This window comes from Taudactylus pleione, unplaced genomic scaffold, assembly GCF_031769625.1.
Source record: "Taudactylus pleione unplaced genomic scaffold, aTauple2 ptg000214l, whole genome shotgun sequence".
NCBI lineage: Eukaryota > Metazoa > Chordata > Amphibia > Anura > Myobatrachidae > Taudactylus > Taudactylus pleione.
Window position 1 is genome coordinate 8,323,320 of NW_028284616.1, and position 15,438 is coordinate 8,338,757.

The 15,438-nt window shown below is 42.1% G+C and overlaps 1 protein-coding gene across 4 annotated transcripts in view; it reads right to left on the minus strand.

Annotated features, from left to right (window-relative positions):
- Positions 1-14,968, minus strand: part of SLC25A42 (solute carrier family 25 member 42) — a 60,533-nt gene extending 45,565 nt beyond the window's left edge. The window contains exon 1 of one of the 4 annotated variants that reach the window (XM_088478431.1): positions 14,885-14,968. The gene's annotated coding sequence lies outside the window, so the exon portion shown is untranslated. Of the gene's footprint in view, positions 1-7,529; positions 7,554-14,884 lie in introns of those variants that run through there. The other 3 variants (XM_088478432.1, XM_088478434.1, XM_088478433.1) reach the window with 3 other exon arrangements.
- Positions 14,969-15,438: the final 470 nt, after the last annotated feature.

A 15,438-nucleotide genomic window follows, 5' to 3' on the forward strand; every position in this document is an offset into this window, starting at 1 on the left:
TTTTCTGTGACCGGTCTGGGAGTCCTGGATTTCTTCTCTACCTACAGTGTTTATTGCCTTGCCTTAGTTGTCTCCCCCTGTCCTACTCACCTAGGGTGCTATATCAGCTGTGGACCCTTTTCTAATGCCGGGTACACACTAGACGATATGTCGTCCGATTCGGCACATCGTCTAGTGTGTATCCTCAATGTCACTGACAATGTGCGCTTCCGCGCATAGTCAGCGACATCGCCCGCAAGACCTGCATAGTCATAGACATAGGCAGCAAGCGCCATCGCTCCAGGCATCGGAAAGTGAGTATGCACCTCACCTGGACGCATCGCTAACGAGGTCAGTACACACTAGATATGGTCTAGTGTGTACCTGTCTTAAGAGTGGCATCTCCCAGGTTCCCTCAGGACTGATTGACTGGTCTAAAGATGCCCATCCACTAGACGATTGAGTTGAGCGACTGAACGATAACGATCGTTTGCAAAAATGTCTAAAACGACCAGCGATGCGCATGCCTGCTGGTCGTTTAGACATCTATCATCATGCAAACATGCTGGACAACCTGACGATAACGTCAGGTTGAGCATGTTTGCAGATGATTGATGAGCCTGCACTGAACGACTGCTCGATCAGTGCAGGCTCATCACACACTGACAAATGACTGCATGATTACAGTGTCGTAATCATGCAGTCGTTTTCATGTCTGCTAGTGGATGGGCACCTTAAGCTTTGTTGGCCTCCCCAGTTTCCTGGATTTTGAGTGTGGAACTTTCTCTTTGTCACCTGAAGGTGTTCTTCTACATCTACCTGCTGCTCCCTGGCACAGACTAATGTACATATGTTTGTTGTTTACAATACCGCATTTCACTGTTTTCCTGTTGTAATATCTATACCCATGTAATTGTCCCTATACACTGTGATCGTTCTTTGTCTTACGTTACTACTGTTGGTTATGTATAAGTACTTAGATATGACCTCCTTTAAGAACTCTCCTCCCCCTGATTCCCAAAGTATCCCAGGATCTCCTCCTGCTTCCCCTTCCATGATCTCTATTTACGTTAAGTGACCTGCCACTTTCTATGCCTTTAGCCGACCCCTCCGCTACTGTGTCAGTCCAGGAAATGTTATTAGTCAATAAGTTTACAGAGATAAGGAGTTGGTGTTGTGCTTCTAGAGACGGTGAGACTCCCTCCTTATAGATGCTTGCAAGGTTTTCATATTTCAGGACTTTGGCATCTAGGCATGATTCAGAGATGGACACTAATGCGATGACAGCTGTGATTTTGCACAGGCCGCAGCTGCAAAGATATGCTAGTAGTTCCAAAGTTTACCAGAGAATAGGGACGCCCACTGCTGCCTTCCCATCTGCGTCTGATGTCTTTTACCTGCGTAAATATCCCTAACATCGACCAGTCATGCAGTCCTTACGGAAGGTTTGATCTGTCTCAAATACAGTCTCTCTCCTGAAAACGCAGAGAATGCTGCATAGGAGATCGCAATGGCTAAATTATGTATTCCCATGTAATGGCGTATAAACGGTTAAGACACACCTGTGTTTTTCTAACCACTCCCCATTACCTCCCCCAAATGCAAACTACCTGTCACTCACTTTGCGAATTGATCCACTGTGCGTATGGAATTGCAAACCAATCGCTGCTCAATGGCAAATAATCACTCGATCTGCGTAAAAATTTACATCTCTGAACCAGGCCCTCTGTCTCTCATAGGCGGAGGGAGCTCTTCCCAGTGTGTACATTTCTCTATGACAATCACATTCTATTTACCTTATTGTTCTCAGCTAAACCTAAATATTATGATTGTTGGTACACCATCACTTGTTTGATGATCTGCACAAAATTAGGGAGTATGGGCCTGATTCAGAGCCGCTCGTAATCAGCCGCTCGTTCACTCCGAGCCATGTTCGCACATCTGCGCATGCGTATGGGTCGTAATGCGCATGTGCCAACCAGTCAGTACGGTCGGAAATCGTGTGTTCGCAAAATAGCGAATGCCTGCTAATTTGAGTGACAGGATGAGGCGTTTGTGGGTGGTAACAGGGGAAGGTGCTTGAAAACGGGGAGTGGAGATCCGAACGCAGGCGTGCCAAACGGTCAAAACGGGCGTTTAATGGGAGTGCATAATTAACAAAGCAGCGTCATCGGCCACGTCACTTGGTTGTCTCTTAGCCTGAACTGTTCGCATGATTGCGGTAGGAAAATCCAACCACAAGCACTGCGAGCAGTTCAGACGCCTTTCGATGTACTCGATTAATCTAATAAATAGCGGAGATGACGTATGATGCGAACGGCCAGGGGGCGTCTTTACAAAATAGCGAGCGCATATTTCGTTCACTCGCTCAGACATAGAGGCGTCAACAGACCGCAAACAGCGAGCGCTCTACTTAAATATCCGGCCCCTTTTTCTGAACGAGCGAGCGCAAATAGCGTCCGGCTCTGAATCAGGCCCTATGTTCATGCTCTCCATATACCAGATGCTCTCTCCTCATGGTCAAACATAATTATTGTTTGCATTGTTTTGCAACTCTAATGTAGAGGGACCTATGTTCTCTCTTTTCATGTAGGTTTTTGTCTGTCGGTAATTTACGGGCTTGTATTGGGCCTGCGCCTACTCCTACTGTTGTTTTGATTTTTACATTGTGATGCTTTCTACTTTTATGTAATGTTTGTGCCTCTTGTGGTGTGTTCACTTCCCTCTGCTATTGGGTGGAAAAGTTAGAAAATTTAGTATTTTGTCTTTGTATTATACTGGCATACTATTACTTTGCAATGGTTTAGTGTTTTCTCACCCAGTTAGACCCAGACATGGTCGACTTTGGGGTCTTTTTGTTTTAGCTGCTTCCCCCACTCGCTGGGATGGGAGATTAGCCCAGTTATTAACTGTTTCTGAAGTTTTTGATGCTCCTTTCATAGGGTTGTTGTTGGATAATGTCCCAGTCCCTGCTAGGTTTCTTACCTCCAACACACCCTGTAATGTGCATATTGTGTTGTGGAATGTCCACAGTCTTAACTCTCCTGTACAGGGGAGATGTGTGGCCACACATTTGAAACATTTAGGACCGAATATTTTGTTTCTACAGGAAACGCACTGGGCTGCCTCGCACAATATGGCCGCACGCGATTGCTGGATACAAGAATGTGTCCGTATTTGACTAAGAAATGAGGGGTTTCTTTCTCAGGCTTTTACAATATATCATTGTTAATTCCATCTGATACCAAGGGCCGGTATTTTCGATAAGAAGTTAAGAATAGATGGGAGATGTATATCCTTTTAAATATTTATGCTCCGAATGCCTTGAATATACACTTTCTGATTTATTAACTACAAAGGGCTACACCAAACTTGATTTTAGGGGGAGATTTCAACAGTGTGGCTGATCCTGTATTGGATTCCACTTTTCCTCAGTCTGAGTTGGACTTGGAAAGCATATGGCTCTTAAATTCTTTGCATGGCCTTTGCAATATTTGGAGATCATTTAATCACATTGACAAGATGCATACCTTCACTTCCGGGTTCATAGATCTATTTTGCGGAATCAATAATTTGTTAGTGTCTGCCCATCTAGTTCCAACTGTAGTTACTGCAGATATCCATAGTATTGTGATTTCAGATTATGCACTGATTTCTTTGGTCGTTCGAACGAATTTACCTGGGGTGTCCCCTGGGATCTAGATATTCCTATCCCCTCTTGGCCAGTCTGAGCCTTACCATCAGTTTCTCGTTTCTAAATGGATGGAATTTACAGACAACAAAATAGAACATTGGGAGGACCCGGTCCTCTTTTGGGAAGCCACTAAATAGTGCTCAGAGGTCATATTATTGCCTATCAGGCAAGGAGAAAATAAGTATCGGCTTAAATATGATGAATGACATGTGGCTATGGCACAGGCTTATGGCACCAATGTCTACCAACAAATGGATACTATATAACTGATGGCGCCAAACATAAACATATAAATAGGGAAGAATAATTCTTAATGATAGAACATGGAATGATACATATACTTATAAATCACTTCCAAACAGTCATGTAGAGTGAGATCTTCCTCCTTTGAAATATCAGGAATGTATGCCTCAGATGAAATCACCGGAAAGACAAAAGAGTCATATAAAAATACATAGTGTAGTATTTTTTGAGACCACAAGTTCTTATGAACCCCGATAATTGGCTTCCTTTATTTATGTGTTACTGAGTAAGAGCGTATCCTGACTCACAACTGGGGGAGGACCAGTTGTGTTTTATTTTTGGAATCCTAACGGTGGCGAGTCTTATGCCGACCTGAAGTCCGGACTTCATTTTACAACTTATATCCAGGTCAGGTGTATTTCCTTCACTATAAAGGATTCCTTGCATTAATTTTACAAAAAAATACCTTTTTATTTGTCATTTGTAATAAAATTGTTTGGACAAATTAAGAGGTACCAAGACCTTCTTTTATCTCTTTTGTGGCCGAGGTTTCCCACATTTGATGTGAAGGGGAGAGAATGGTGGGACAGAACTTATAAAGAAACCATTTAAGGATTCAACAGAAATTGAGCCCTGTAAGTGGGGTACGTTTATATTTACCTTCTGGAGGGAGGAAAATTAGATAAAGATACCTTTATGGGTCCTGTATAATATCTATGACTGTGAGTCAGGGTACGCTCTTACTCAGTAACACATAAATAAAGGAACCCAATTATCGGGGTTCATAAGAACTTGTGGTCTCAAAAAATACTACACTATGTATTTTTATATGACTCTTTTGTCTTTCCGGTGATTTCATCTGAGGCATACATTCCTGATATTTCAAAGGAGGAAGATCTCACTCTACATGACTGTTTGGAAGTGATTTATAAGTATATGTATCATTCCATGTTCTATCATTAAGAATTATTCTTCCCTATTTATGTTTATGTTTGGCGCCATCAGTTATATAGTATCCATTTGTTGGTAGAAATTGTTTTGTTGAAGGAGTGGTGTACCTTTAGGATACTATTACAGAGGGCTGCCAATTAGCGCATTTGTTCGTTTCCAAATACTGTATTTTATGGCACCAATGTATCTGTTCCAACTGATGACCAATTAGCATATTATGGATTTACAGAAACTGCTTCTGGAGGGGTTCTTGTCGGCTGTGCAAAGAATCGGTATTACAGGTTTTCGTAATAAGGCTGGATGTCAGCTGTCTACTATGGCTAGAGTGCATAGACCGAAATATTGTATCAAAGCATTAATGGTGCGTACACACTACACGATGTGCTCCCTGAGCGATATCGTGTAGTGTGTCCCCGGCAGGCTGTGCTCAATGTCGTTCATGACATTGAGCACAGCCGCTGAACGATACCATTAACGATATCGTTCAGCGCCGGGCTCTCTCCCCCATTCCCCAACATGTAGCAACCTGACGAGGTCGTCAGATTGTGCTGCATGTTCAGGCGATGGACAATGTCGGAAACGACCAGCGGGAGTGCGCATCGCTGGTCGTTTCCGACATAAAAGTGCACGATTACGATGTCGTAATCGTGCAGTCGCTCAGTAATATCGCCCAGTGTGTACCCACCATAAGAGATCCAGACTCCTCATTTAGGGCCCTGACCACCTTTACTATTCTTGCTAAGTTTCATACTTATTATGAGTCCATTTATGTAGCTGTCCCTGAGAATCCTTCTCTGCACAATCATCTGCTGGAAGAGGCGTGGTTGCCTAAACTTTCATAATGGGTATTTTTGAAAAGCAATGTTATTGAATTGGAAGCGGCGTCTATTATTTCACAATTCCCTAACAATAAATCACCAGGACATAATGGCTTCTACTGTGAGTACTATAAAATCTTCAAACCTAACATATTAGTAGAACACCTTTCTTTCCTGAATTTTAACAAGGCCCACTCTATAGGGATCCCTAAGCCCTCTAAGGAACCTGAGTATGGTGACTTCATATCGGCCGATAACATTATTGAACCAGTATATTAAGATCATACCAATTATCTTCAAACCCTTCTCACTAGCCACCAATTGAGATTCATTCATGGTAGGTTTTCAAAGAAGGGAATTATTTCTGTTGAATTTGCACATGGTGAAATTTAGGTAACATCCTCTATGAACATACTACACATTTGTGCATTTTTTCCATCTGTTTCATATGCACAGGAGGAAATTTAAGAAACAAGAAAAAGCAACAATCCAAGAGGAATGAAAGGACTCTAACCTTAAGGGGCACATCCACTAGACGATCTACTCCCTGTCCAATCTCAAAACGATTTTCCCTTGAAATTTTATCTTTCAGTCTGAACGATTTGCAAACTATCTTTAATAGATCAAGTGAAATTGACCTGCATGTTCAGTCGACTGTCGAGACGATCAAACAAACGACCAGCGGGAGCGTGCATCGTTGATAGTTAACAACCAAACACTGCACGATTTATAAACGATTTTTAAACGATAACGACATAATCATCGTTCAATCGCCTGCTAAAATCGTGTAGTGGATGCCCCCCTTTAGTGTTCCCTCTAGCTCCGGCGGCAGGCAGGGCGCCGGAGCTAGAGAGGGCAATCTTGTGCGCGCGCCCGGCGTCTATTCTCCGGCGGTGACCGGGTCACCGCATGTTTGTCCACCCGCGGGACACTGCGTCCTGCGGGTGAGAACGGCTCCCGCAGGCTGTTAGGGCAGGGCGCTTTTTGCCCTCCTCCTGGAGGGCAGGGTGCTTTTTGCCCTCCAGAAGGAGGGCAGGGCGCCGCGCCCCGCTAAAACAGCCTAGCGGGAACGCTATCCCTTTATATGAAGGAATGTACTGTATTACATTTTAATGATTTATGTAATCCATACTGGTAATCTACTAATCTAATCTTTTTAGCACCATTCACACAGTCATTCCCTTCTTTTGGTATTTAAAATGTTTTTTTAAATGTGGTGACATTTGTTTGGGTTTGATACGGCGAAGGGCTGCTATGCGTCACTTGAGAATCCATCACAATCTTGTTTTCCGTTAAATTATACAGTGCACTGGCCTCAAGACTTCTTCCATCAGCTGGTGTAAACTTCTTCTTCTACACAAAAAGAACCCTTGTGCTTTGGCGGAAACTAGGCACTCCTTACCGGCCCAAATACAACGTTGTGGAATTGCTCTTTTGCACATTATCAATGCTTTCTAAAGTGTTTATGCATGACCAATCTAAATAAAATTCTAGTGCAGCTACTGATAATATAAATTTAGGTCATTGGAGGATTACTAGCTTAATGCGAAGGATGTAAAACTGGAACAAATAATTTTTTTTCTCCCATTCAGCAATTGAGAATCATTTACAATTACAGAAAGCCTATTGTTTAGTGCTACCCGTGTTTCCTATGGAATCACCTGTAATTACACAATGCCCATGAACAGCTGTTTTAGTTTACATTCAGAGCATGAAATCCGCAGCTGTAAAATAACTAACACATTGCTGTGATATTTATGGAAACAGTTTTAAAACAATCAGAACAGTTTAAGAGATTACAAAAGAATAACAAAAGTATCTATAAAACACTCTGCATTATTTACCTGCACTATGCACAGACACAACTTCTTGGCTGGCAGCTCTGCTTCATTTACTTAGTGACTGCACCACTAGTATTATTCTACAAATAGAAATGCCCCACATGATCCTTCCAGAGAGAATCAAATGTTTACTTTCCTGAGTCCCAGTATGTTCCCAATAGAGTTGAGGTGCCTACACACGTAGCGATATTTTAAACCTTTTGTCCCGATTCCGATGCATCGTGACAAATCGTGTAAAATATGCCCAAATCGTGAGTGTCCACTCACGATCACGATGCGCCTCCCCACAGGTCGTACATCGCATCTTAAGATCTGCCGTGCTGTAGGGCAGATCTGACAATCTCAGTCACGATGCACTGGAATAGTTAGGAGGCGCAATAGATCGTTTGTCACATTGGACAGTTTTTAACACCAAATCGTGCCCACGACTGTCGGGGAGCTACTGGGGAGAGTTCAAGGGGAAATCGGACACAATGTCAGATCGTGAGCACATCGCCAAGTGTGTAGGCACCTTTAGTGTTCAATGAAAGGGTATCTGCAACTAAAAATAATTAAGACCAATCACATAATGTGCAGGAGGATATACTAGAGAGCGCTACATGTATTAAAAGCATGTGTTTCACCGCACTCTTAGAGGGGAATTCAATATGAAATGTAAACTTCGCTGTCGAAGTTTACGTTTCATATCAGAGATTTTACCTGGGATAAAGTATCGGGCGCGCGCCCGCCCGCTTATCCCCGTATTCAATATGAAACTAACGAAAACGGCACCTGGCGAAGTGGGATTTGCGTAAAGTTACGAAATTTTCCTTAAAAAAATTGTAGGACCCCCCTAAAGTTGTAAAAACATGGGGGATCACTATGGGTACCCCCGTTTTAGCCTGTAAATTAAAGTCGGGGATTTAAATAGCCGCAGCAGGTGTTTTTTTCCTGACATTGAAGAAGTGTTGCATAAGAGACCTTAGGTTATTTTTTTCGTTTTTTTAAGTGGTCCCCTCAAATTTGGGGTACATGAAAATGGGTACTAGCATATTTTGATGTCCCTAAAGTAAGTTTTTAAAAATTCTGCATTTGTGCACCTGCCGCTATAAATCTATTCTAGTAAACACCTGCCGTATACTTGCAGAATAGCCCTGAACCTATTTCCCTATTGTTAAACAATTTTTTCCCATTTTTTTTTTTCACCCCAATTTTTAAAATCATTTTTTGGGGTGTCCCTATTTTTTTTTTTTTTACTTTTTTTAACACAGTTATCTTTTAAATGTCATTCCCAGGGATGCAGGCTATTTTTTTTAAGCCTGCACCCCTAAACCCCAATTCTGCACTTTTTTTTGCCACCTATTCAGTGGTGAAAAGTTATCCCCGTTTTTTTTTCAAAGACTTTTCGAACCTGCGAAAAGTCTTTGAAATTGAATACAGTGTAAAACTAAAACCTGCGATAATGACATCATAGGTGCGATATTAACGCAAAAACTATGTTTTCGCTCCCATATTGAATACCCCTATTAGGGGCATATGTATCGAAGCTTGATGCGAGATAAAACTGTGAAATATATATCACCAACCAATCAGCTCCAAACTATAATTTCTTAAACACAGCCTGCACAATTTTATCTCACATCAATCTTTGATACATATGCCCCCTAATACATTAAATAGTAGCAGGTACTGCAACAATGGGAAAACCAGTTTCTAATCAACGATAGTGTAATCAAGGTCAACACACATTGACTGCTTACTTCACTTTATCAGTAACATCATGTTCCTGGTGGTTTAATATTACCATAACGTTGACGCTATCAATTGAAATGATTCCAACAACTATAAGCAGCTATGCAGGCTGCAATCCTATTACATTTCTTTTAATAGTTGTCATACAACACAATCACTGAGGTCTTGTGGAACTGTCCTGTACTTAGGAACCCTGATGTGCTCCCTACCTAGGAAAAGGGAGGGGAAGAGGTTTGAATTTGATATGTTTAATAAGAAAAACATTGGGCTGAGGTTAACTTTAGAATGTACCCAAGGTGTCCTTGCTGAGAGCCATCTCTCCAGGTTCATCAACACTGTACAATAGCCAAATTTGTTTTCTAAATAACTTATGTTCAATTTTTTTATATTTCACTTTAGGGGCATATGTATCAAAGCTTGATGTGAGATAAAATTGTGAAATATATATTACCAACCAATCAGCTCCAAACTATCATTTCTTAAACACAGCCTGCAAAATGTAAGTTAGAAGCTGATTGGTTGGTGATATATATCTCACATCAAACTTTGATACACATGCCCCTAACTTCAGTAGCTATCACAATTAACAGTAAGCGGGGAAAGCCAGAATAGCCATTGTTTCACACTGCACAGACTCACGTTGGAAGGTATGAGTATGCCATTAAGATCTCATTCCATGTGCAAGTGCCATTGCATTCATAGGGGATTTTCACAGTAACATTTTGCAATGGTAATCAAACCCAATCTATCAGGAGAACAAACATATTGTGCAATGTGTTTTCACAAGTAATACATTTCAAAATTAAAGTGATTTTATTTCACCTTCAGACAATATAAATGTGTTGATTTGTATATGCCCTCCTGCAATTTCTACTGAATACATTGTGCAACATGTATGAAGTCTGTCTGCGAATGACTATGTAAATCTGGGGAGTGGGGATCCTAACACTGCCTATTCAAAAGAACACAATAAATGCTACACATTTTGTTTAGAAGGACAAGAACAATCTTTAGAAAGATGTTCGAACACATTTATTCCTTATAGCTCTGCTCATTTTCAGAAATGTTCCCCCAGTTCAGGTATCTTACTAGAATCCTTTCTTTAGCAACAATAACAACATATATTTTTAGTTCTCTTGGGACATTACAAAGACAAGCTATGCTCTATGTACTGTATACAATTGTGGTAAAATAACACATCTGCGACACAGCCACGAGCAACAAAAGTTAAAACCAAAACATGAACTGAAGAGATGAGTGGATGAAGGTCTTATGTTTAGAAAAAACAGATATTTAGGGGGCAATTTAATTGTTTTGGGCACCGCAATATTTCATGGGTGCCCAATGTAGTAATTCAATTATTTTTGGGTGTCCGTTAATTATCACGCTTGGCCCGCCCAATTAGAACGACTGACTTTTCACACATTTCTGCTTGCCTCCTTAGGAAGGGTCAAGCAGAAATGAATCGACCCCTTACAGTTAAAGATAAATTTGACATGAATAGGACATAGTACTTTTGTCCACAAAATATATCAGTAAATAGACTACCAATATTTTAAATAATATTGTTACTATGATCCCTAGGTCATAACACATTCTTTAATTAAAAAAAGTAATTTTTCAGAAAATTGTTACATAACTCCTTCATCCACTCGTATCTTCAATTATATAAATTTCTTGGTAAGAAAAACAAATCACAACTGTAAACCAGAAAAAAATAAACAATACATTTAATAAAAGTTGCAGAAGGCCATGTAGAAACCAGTGCAGTTATTTCAAGGGAACAACCCCATTAAGAGGGGAGATTATTCTGGCATCATAGGGCTCGATTCAATTCAGCATAATGCTAAACAGTTCCGGGAGGGAGCTCCCGGAACGATTCAAGTCACTGCGCTGTTTGATCCGACAGTTGCCAGTTAAGTCAGAGAATGCTGGTTCTCACGACTTAACATGGGTGTTTAGTTGTGAGAACCGGCATTCTCTGCCATACAGTGCCAGCCATGAGGCTGTTAACGCCGCACTAAGCAGGAAAACAGCTGATTGCTGGCCCTTTTGTCAGATTTCTCCTCGCACCCTCTGGTGGGTACAAGAAGAAATCCTTTAGTCGGACCAAACAGCGCGGTGAATTGAATAGCTCCAGGAGCTCCATCCCATGGCTATTCAGCATTGTACTCAATTGAATCGAGACCGTTGTGGTTCACAATTCTAGGCTGTGAAGGACATTACATTTTATTTTTGTTAAAGGTGGTAGTTTAAATTAACTGATTTGTGGGCTAGTCAGTCCCTCATAGTCTGCTCTTGACCAGGTATACTATACCATGCAGACTCACTTGCATCCATGGATGCTGCATAAGTGCAGGCTACTAAGATACAATTTAATAACTGAGTGCATCTAAAAATAAAAAGATTTATACAATAAAGCGTAACACCGTAAAACAAAAGAGAATTTCAATTGTCTATATATCTTAAGAATTTTATATCAATACAACAAGGGGTGCACATAAGTACATTTGCAGAAACTAAACTATTCTCATGCTCTAACTTGCACTGGTTTCTCAGTCTATATATTATTCAAATTGGTATTCTGTTTTAAATGTTGTTTTGTTGCCTTTATTTGCTTTATCCACCACAAGACATAAATGATAAAGATTGTTCTAAAAATTTATTTTATTAATTAGTGAGTGTTGAGATATAAAATTTTTCAAACTCATCTCTCAAGGGGGGCAATTCAATTAAATGCAATGATCAGTAGCGCAGAGAATGAGTCCCCAGAGCTATTCAATTGTCCCCAATGCGCCCTGTGCTTAAGTTGAGAGATGCGGTTTATTGTGCCTAATGCCGGGTGTTTAGTGGCGGTAAACAGCATACTCCGAATTCACGTGCTGGGAGCGGTGCTGTTAGTGCACGCACTAAGGGGCATATGTATCAAAGCTTGATGTGAGATAGAATTGTGAGATATAGATCACCAACCAATCAGCTCCTAACTATCATTTTTTAAACACAGCCTGCAAAATGTAAGTTAGAAGCGGATTGGTTGGTCATATAGATCTCACAAATTTATCTCACATCAAGCTTTGATACATATGCCCTTTGGTCCACAACTAGCATCGCGGCACTAGCTTAGGCTGATTTCTACTCGCAACTCACTAGGGTGGGAGCAGAAGATTCAGAGATGTACGCTGACCATCAGGTTAGCGAACATCTCATGCCCACGGTAATTTGCTCCTGAGGTGAGACACCTAGGGGTAAATTTACTAAAGTGAGAGTTTTTAGAAGTGAGTTTCAGAAGAGATGTTGCCCATAGCAACCAATCAGATTCTACTTAACATTTAACTAGCACCTTCTAGAACATGATAGCTAGGATCTGATTGGTTGCTATGAGCAACATCTCTTCTAAAACTCACTTCTTAAAACTCTCACTTTGGTAAATTTACCCCCTAATATCCGCATTTACCACTGTTCGATGCCACTGCTGTATTACCGCTAGGTACTTCTGTTAACCACTGCATTACTGCATACCCTGTACTTGTGGTTTACCAATAAACGCAGCAACATGGTCAAGGACTCTTGGGGTCAATACAATTCACCCCCCTAGCGGCCTGATTTCACCCTGAACTCGCACAATTTTGTTGTTAGCTCTATAGGGCTGCGAACAGAAATGTGCGAGTTTGGAGGTACCTTAAGTGTGGCATACAGTTGCACTTACTCTCAACCCAATTGTATTAACCCCTCTGCTGTACACCTATTGTGATCACCCCAATACAATATGGACCTCATTCAGAGCCGCTCGCAAAATGCGAGCGCTCACTCTGAATGAGGGCGGCCGCTTCTTTAAAATCCGGCCTCTTGGCCGCTCGCTATGCTGTGGGTGACCACCCACAGCTTTAGCGAGTGACCAGGTGATGGTCGAGACCATCAGGGCTTGCGACGAGACCCATGGGGTTGGTTCTCGTCTCCCGCAAGCCCCAGGTAGCTTCCTGCTCTAACAGAGCAGGAAGCTACCTGCTGACATCACTGCTGATGTCAGTAGGGCCGCCTACAAACGGCAGGCGTTCCTTCAGGAACGCCTCTGTTTGTCCGGCCACCCCCCCTCCCCGCCTACAAAACGGGGTGAGTTGTCGATCAACATCAACAGCCGCCCCTTTTTTAGCGAGCCCCGGAGCGAGTGAATTTGTCACTCGCTCCGGAGCTAGCGCACTGCGGCCACTGCACGTGTGCAGGGCCTCACCATCGACCAGCTTGCGAGCGGGTCTGAATGAGGTCCTGTATCAACAACATGTAGACACTGGTCCAAATCGGTGGCCAATTTTTCAGCAAATTCTTTAAAAGCAAAACAACAGGTTGATTTTGTCTTTTTAGAAAGAAAACATAACGCTTTAAATTGAGCTGCAAAATGGCAAAAACAAGTTTCACTTTTGGCAAATCAGAAACCTTTACATTTGGCCCATTATGTGAGATTAAATTGCTGTATACACTGCAGGCTAATAACGCAGCAAAGAGTGACTGCTATGAAATTCAACAAATTGGTGCCACATATAAAAAGCAGCTGTAGTAAGAGAACATCAATAATAGCAAATAAAGAATAAAAAACTAATAAGTTGGTGATGACAAAACAACAGGCCTGTGAGAAGCACAAGTGGCTGTGCAGGTAGGGCTGCAGATTGGTCTGTATTTAATATTTTTCCTCTGATGTCTCCTCATATGATAAATAATTAAATTACACTATGGAGTTCACCAATAACTATAACCTGAGATAGAGAGGAGTCAGTTATTGGTGAACTCCATAGTGTGTGTATTTGGTGCCAATTATCTTTTTGGTAATTCCCATTAGAACAATCCGCGGTACTTGTGTACTTTACGGACTCATTGCAGAGAGAACCCAAGTGTCCTACACTCATTATTATTATTATCAATCATGGTAATGTCTATATTCCCTTCACGGAGAGGACCCTGATGTCATCAGCCAGTGTCGAGCGCCCTATCGAAGTGGGCATAGAGGGTGAATATAACCTTGTGGCGAGCTTAGCGAGCCACGATGGGACAACTTTCGGCACTTGTGTACGTAAAGTAGGTACTTGTGTACGTAAAGTACACAAGTACCATTTAAAACATTCATTGGGTTCTCTCAGCAATGAGTCCGTAAAGTACACAAGTACCCAATCCACTTCTAGAGAAGGGAACTCTCGGGTCACTCACCCACACTGCCCGGCTGATGAGAGTGAGAGTGTGTCTGTATAATGTGCCTTTTCCATCTTTAATTGTTTTCGTCCCACAATTCCGTGACTGGAAATGTTCATCTGGAAAACTGGCAGCATGTGATGTCCCTGCCTGACCCGCCCACCCCAGCACAGCACACAGCCTGGCTCTTGTGCCCAGATGTCAGAGTAGATGCCTGCACTGTATGTGTACGGGAGATCACAGGGAGGGAGCCGGGCACTGGGCATGCGATGCGCGGCTCTGGGTTATATTCCTACACATAAGGTGTCACCCAGTCTATGTAGCTGGCAGCAGCAATGCAAAGAACACTAGTAACATTAGTTGATCTGCCAGCACTTAGCAGTGACAGAGTGTAGATGCCAGTGCAGGAGCTCAGAGTTAGTGTCGGGACTCGGCAGCAGGTAACATACCTCTGTGTGAGCCTGAGGTGCCCGTTGCCCGCTCCTACACAGCCCGCGCTCACTCCAGGCCACCGTACCAGCACTGACTATGTGACTGAGTGGCCAGCTACGCCACGCCCTTCCTAGAGCTACTGGTGACAACACTCAGTTGATTTGCTAGCAAAATGAGTGTGGCAGTAACATGAGCCAATCAAACTCATGGAGGCGTGACCGTAGGCGGAGGGTGCACGGGAGCGCACGGCGCCATGGATAGGAGTAATATTAGCCAGTAGTTGAAAACGGGGGGCGGGACTACTGATCCCATGTGGCTGGTATTTTGGGGGGAAGGGAGAAGGGTGAACAGAGGGTATTGAAAACGGGGTGAAAGGTGACAGAAGTGGGAGAGTATTCGCTTATCTTTTGCCAGGGTGTGAAATGAAATTCACTATAGGATATATATATATATATATATATATATATTCAGTATTATCTATATATAAATATACACATACATACACTTTATCCAGCTCCTGGGTATACAATACACAGCAGCGTATACAGTTCCAGAGAAAAATAGCTTTAAA